Raw genomic sequence first — 7074 nt, 5'->3', positions numbered from 1 at the left:
TACACACAAACTAAACAAACCAATGTAAAAAGCGCCCAGATCAAGAAACACTACATTACCACTATGCCCAAACCCCTGCCTTTTATATCCCCTTCCAATCCTTAAACCTGCCTCCACAAAGTTACCAAATATCCTGACTTCTAATATAAATTCATTTTCATATTTTTCAACTTTTGTTAAAGGAATCGAATTACAGTATATCACGGAGTATTTATTGTGCCTGGCTTCCTTCACTCAATGTTATGTTACTAAGCCTCACCCATATTGTTGCAAATACCTGTAGATCATTCTCATTGCCATGTTCTCAGCATGTGAATATATTTATCCATTCTATCATTGATTGTCACTGGGTAGTTTCCAGTTTAAAGCCTTAGGAATAATGCCGCTAAGAACATTCTTATACATATATTTTGATTAACATAAGCATGTATTTCTGTTGAGAGCATACTTCAGCATGGACCACTAGGTTATAAGCCAAGTATATATTTAGTTTTAGCACATACTCTCAGTGTTCCAAAGTGGCTCTATCAATTTCCACACCTGTCAGCAATGTATGAGAGTTTGTGGTGCTTCACAGCCTCACCAACACTTGGTGTTTTCTATCTTTTAAATTGTAACTATTCCACAAGGTATATTGTCATCTCACTGTAGTTTTAATGTTCATTTCCCCAATGACTGATAAGTTTATCATCATTTCAACTATTTATTGACCATTTAAATACCCCTTTTGCAACATGTTTCTTCAAGCCTCATTTCTTTATCTACATTTCTTTATATATTGTGAATATTGGCCCTTTGTCAAATATACATGTTGCAAATATTGTCTACCATTCTTTCCACTAATATTGTCTTTGATGAACGGAGTTCTTAATTTTCATAGAATTCAGTGTATCTTTTTTTTTTAATGAATGTTTTGTCCTGAATCAGAAATATTTCCCTACTACAAAGTCACAAGATATTCTCACGTTTCCCTCAAAAGACTTTATCATTTTACCTTTCACATTTAAGTGTTCAATGAATCTGAACGTATATGGTGTAGAGGTCTAGATGTATTTCTCCCCATCCAAATATCCAATTAAGCCAATAATAATTATTTAAAAAAGCGTATTTTCTTCACTGCACTGTACTTCTCACATCAGATATGTATTGATCTGTTTTTGAATTCCCTATTCTATTAGTTTTATGACTAGTATAAATGGTGAATGCCTATCAACCACAATATCTGAATTTAGCTGTAACATATTTTCATACTCAGATTATACGGCCTACAAGTTGGTCATTCTTTAAGAGTGCTTTAGCTATTTCTGACACTTCATATAACCATATAAATTTTATAAACAGCTCTCATTTTCCACACTCAAAAAAACTTCTAGAAGTTTTATTAGAATAATGTCAAATCTACATGTGAGGAATTAACAGTTTCTTTTGAGTTTGTCAATGAGCATGATTTTTTCCAATTTTTGTTTTTAAATGAATATAATTCACATATGATAAAACTCAACGTTTAAAACCTACAATAGTTTTCAGAATATTCATAACATCAGACAATTATAACTATAGAAAATTGTCACCACCACCCCCCCAAAAAAATCCTCATCTCCATTAGCACACATTTCCATTTCTCCCAAACCCCTACATACACCACTTACTTTTCTGTCTCTATGGATTTACCTATTCTAGACAACTCATATGAAATAAATCATAAAATATGTGGCCTTTTGTGACTGGTTTCCCTCACTTAGCATGTTTTCAAGATTCATCCATGTTGTATCATTTATCAGTACTTCATTCCTCTTTACAGCTAAATATTCCAAAATGCAATGTCCAAAATATTATCACTTTTTGTTTTAACCACTCACAGACATGTAGGTTGTTTCCACTTTTTCAGCTATTATGAATAATGCTACCATGAGAATTCATGTACAAGTTTTTGTGTAAACACAAGTTTTCAGTTTTTCTTGGATATATATTTAGAAGTGGAATTTCTAGGTCACATGGTAAACCCTTTGTTTAACTTTTTCAGGAGCTGCCAAGTTATTTTTTAGAGAAGTTGCACCATTTTCTATTCCCATCAGCAACGTATAAGGATCTAATTTCTCCATTTATTCATCAACACTGATTGTTGTCCTTTTTTCATTATTATTATACCCATGTTAAGGAGATTAAGCAGCATCTCACCGTGATTTTAACTTGCATTTCTCTAATGACTAAAGATATTGAGCATTTTTCATGTGATTATTGGCCATTTGTTTATCTTCTTTAGAGAAATATCCAATTTTTTCATCCATTTTAATTGGGCTGTCTTTTTATTGTTGAGTCATAAGAATTATCTCAATAATCTAGTATACAGAATAATTTGCTATTATTTTCTGTCATTGTGTGGGCTGTCTTCATTTCCTTGATAGTGTTCTTTGATGTACAAAAGTGTTAAATTTTGATAAAATTCAATTATTCTTCTATTTTTTTTTTTTTTGGTTCTTTGTGCTTTACAGGTCAGATTTTTTAAAAACCATGACCCAATCCAAGTCTACAAAGATATACATCTATGTTTTCACTTAAGTGTTGCTCTCAAATTTAGGTTTTAATCCATTGAGTTAATTTTTATATGGTGTGAGGAAGGGGTACAATTTCTTCTTCTCCATGTAGATAATCCACCTGTCCCAATACCATATGTTAAAAAAAAAATTCTTTCCCCAAATTTTCTCCTTAGCACCTTCATTAAAAATCAATTAACTGTAACTATTAGGATTTATTTCTGGACTTTCAATTCTATTCCAATGAGCTCTATGTCTTATACGATGTCTTCCCTACTGTATCTTTGTATTAAGTTTTAGAATTGTGGACTGTGAGTACTCCAACCTTGCTCTTCCTATTCTAATTTGTCTATATTGTACTCTTTGCATTTCCAGGAGAATTTTAGAATGAGTTTGCCTATTTCTACAAAAAAATACCACCTAGGATTTTGGTAGAAATTATGTTGAATCTGTGTATCTATTTGGGAAGTATTAAAATACAAATAATTTAAATCTTCCACAAACGTGAACAGTTTATGTCCTATTTAGGTTGTCTAATTCTTTCAATGATGTGTAGTTTTCAGTATATAAGACTTGTACCTTCTTGATTAAATTTATGAAGTATTTTACTCTTTTGATGCTTTTACAAATGGAATTTTTTTTAATTTCCTTTTAAGATTTTTTATTGCTAATGCATGAATATAAAATAGTATTTTTTTCCTTTTGTGACTAGTTTCTTTTTTTTAATTTATTTGAATTCAAGTTAGTTAACATACAGTGTAGTAGTGGTTTCAGGGGTAGAACCCAGTGATTCATCACTTATATATAACATCCAATGTTTACCCCAATAAGTACCTTCCTTAATGCCCATCACCTGTTTATCCCATCCCCCCACCCACCTCACCTCCAGCAACCTCAGTTTGTTCTCTATATTTAAGTATCTCTTAGAGTTTGCCTCCCTTTATATTTTTATCTTATTTTTCTTTCCCTTACCCTATGTTGTCCATTGACTGATAAATGGATAGAGAAAATGTGGTGTGTATGTATGTATGTATGTATGTATATATATATATACACATATATACACAAACATATGTATATACATATACATACATACACAAACATACATGCATACTAATATATACACACATATACAAACATATGTATATACATACACAAACACATACATACACATACATACAATGGAATATGACTCAGTGATCAAAAAGAATGAACTCTTGTCATTTCCAACAACGTGGATGGAACTAGAGTGTATTATGCAAAGTGAAATACGTCAGAAAGACAATTATCCTAGGATTTCACTCATGTGGAATATGAAAAAAAACAGATGAACACAATTTATTTCTATGTAGTGCTTGTGTATCCTACAAACTTGCTGAATAGTTTTAATGGTTTTTTTTATCGATTTCTTAGGATTTTCTATATACAAAATGACATCATCTACGAACAGGAATAGGAACAGGAATTTATTTCTTTTTTCCCTAAGATTTTCTTAGGGAGAAAAGCTCTAGTCTTTCACAATTAGATATGTATGATGTTAGCTGCAGGTTTGCTATTTATTTTAATATTTATTTATTTAATGGACTTTTTTCTAACCAAGACTAAAGTATACTATACATTTCTTTACTGCTAAGCCTTGTAGGCTTATAGTAGTTTAGACAGTTGCTACAGACTAAGAAGGGAACTTAAAGGCTATTAAACCACTAACAGATTTATTTAGTCCTTAATCATTAAGACACAGAATTTCCCAAAATACATTGAATGGAAATGTTTTAGTTAATGCTATACAACCACCACCACCTTGTCTGTTGGGCAAGAAACCTAGATTTGTTTCTAACATCATCTTCTTCTTTCCCATCCATAGCCAATCTATAAACAGGTCTGGTTTACTTTAGTCTTCTGGATCTGTTCACATCTCTCTAGCTACACCATCACCACTATAATCCAAGCTGCCATTATGTCTTGCTTAGACACTGGCAATCCATCTCCAAATCTTTCCCACAATCCCTCTTGAACCACCCCCCCTCCCCACCCCCCAGGCAATGTTCTATCATGTAGCCAGAGTGGTCTTTCTGAAGCACCATCTTCAAAACATACGATCTTCTGTTTAAATCTCTCCCATGCTCTCTGTCTGATATGCGCATGAAGACAAAAATCCTCAGCAACTGCACAAACTCTCTCAAGTTTAGCTCTATCTTATTAATGTCCTTCGATTTTCCATAGTCTAGCTTTACTGGCCCCTTTTACTTTCTCAAGTGAAACAGGCTCATTCTCATCACACTGGTTTTATATATCATGTTCTATGTGCTAGGAAAGTTCAATATACAAAGTCAAGTATAAGGAAGTTCTACCAGAGTTAATATATCTGTACAAAACACCTGAAATTCAAGCGTTGGATTTATTCCTTTTACTTCACTCACGCATTCATATGACAATGAAAACAGCAGATAAAGGATCACCTTCATAGCTGATGTTTATGTTTAACTTGGTACAGAAACAGACAATTGGGGTCTATGAATTCTTAAAGCCTAAAATACTGACATTCAGCGCCATTCCTTTCATTTAATAATCTGAGATATACTTTTTAAAATAAAAAAGTACTATCTTAAGCAATCCTCAAAAACTGTATTAGCCTTTTTAACAACTGTTTAAAAAGTGATTTGAAAAGGCATACTTATAGAAGGGTAAACATAGCACAGAAAACTCTGGGTGTGGGTTGAGGGAATAAATAATCCTAGTGGGGAAGAAAAAGATAAATGTCAACTATTTCACTCTTCTGTCTCAAGACTGTCAATTTTAAAAGGTCTCAGGATTAGTGATTTTAAAGTATGTTACAGGATTATCTTCTATCATGCAAAGTGTTATAAGTAGAACACACATTCTTTCTAAGTGCACAAGGAAAAGTCAGTAAGATAAACATGTTGGCTCATAAAACCAGTCTCAATAAATATTCAAAAATTGAAATGATATAGAGTACATTCTCTGATCACAACAATGTAACAAAACTTAGTAGCAAACAGATACCTAGAATATCCCCAAAATATTTGAAATTTGAACCATGCGCCCTGAATTACCATGGGCAAAAGAAGAAATCATGCAATTAAAAAATAATAAAAGCATAACATATCAAAAATCTGGGGGTGCGGTCTAACCAGTGCTTAACAGGAAATTTAAATTCTTAAACTTAAATTCATGATTTAAATGAATATATAAAGTCAATAATCTAAGCTTCTACCTTGAGAAGCTCAAAAGAAGTATAGCAAATGAAACCCACAATAAAGAAAGTCAAGAAAACTTAATTCTTTGAAATTATTTAAGCCTGTAGCAATCAAGAAAAAAAAATCTATTACCATTACCAGAAATAAAAAAGTCAACATTATAGATCCTTAAGATATAAAAGCATAAGCTGCCAATAAATTCAACAACTTACATGAAATGACAAAATTCCACACAAATTAATAGAGCTTAAATAGAAACTGATATACAAATGGTTTCAGAAAATGGAAAGGGGGAATATTTCCCAACTTGTTTTACAAAGCAAACACAGAAACTTGATAAAGATCAAATTACTGATGGGTATCCCTCATGAATTTAAGAATAAAAATCTTTAAGAATATGTTAGCAAATTGAGGCACCTAGCTGGCTCAGTCAGTAGAGCATGCAACCTGATCTCAGGGTTGTGAGTTTCAGCCCCAAATTGGGTGTAGAGATTATTTTAAGAAAATAAAATCTTTAAAAAAAATAGGTATTATCAAATTGAATCCAGCAATATATTAAAATAATATTTCATAATGAAGTGCAGTTTAACTCAAGAATGCAAGTTGATTTAACAGTTAAAAATCAATATGCTACATTTACAGAATAAGGGGGGGAATCATATGATCATCTTAACAGATGAAAAAAAAATCATCTGACAATACCCAATACCTCTTACGATAAAACCTCTCAACAAATCAGAAATTCTTTTAAAACTTTCTCAACTGTTGAAGGACATCTACAAAATCCATACCTATGATCATACCTAATGGTTAAAGAGTAACCTTTTTTCCCTAAGATCAGGAATAATATGCAGATGCTCATTCTCACCAATTCTTTTCAAATTGTACTGGAGTTTCCAGCCAGTGCAGTAAGAAAAAGAAGGCATAAATATCAGAAATGAAGAAATTAAAATATTGAAGATTTTAAGAAATTTATAAAAATACCAATATGCAAAAAACCTATCTTTTTAAAAAATTTTTTATTCATTTTTAAGAGAGAGAGAGAGACAGAGTGTGAGCAGGGGATGGGCAAAGAGAGAAGGAGACAGAATCTGAAGCAGAGTCTAGGCTCTGAACTCTCAGAACAAAGCCCAACACAGGACTGGAACCCACAAACCATGAGATCATGAACTGAGCAGGTAGTGGATGCTTCACCAACTGAGCCACCCAGGTGCCCCACAAAAAACTATTTCTACAAAAGATAACCGCTATTAACATTTTGGTATTCTTATTTTTGTTGTATGAATACATATGGTTTTTTCCAAAAGGAGATTTTTTTTGTT

Source organism: Leopardus geoffroyi, chromosome E2 (assembly GCF_018350155.1).
Source record: "Leopardus geoffroyi isolate Oge1 chromosome E2, O.geoffroyi_Oge1_pat1.0, whole genome shotgun sequence".
Classification (NCBI taxonomy): domain Eukaryota; kingdom Metazoa; phylum Chordata; class Mammalia; order Carnivora; family Felidae; genus Leopardus; species Leopardus geoffroyi.
Note: the sequence above shows the minus strand (reverse complement) of the source record.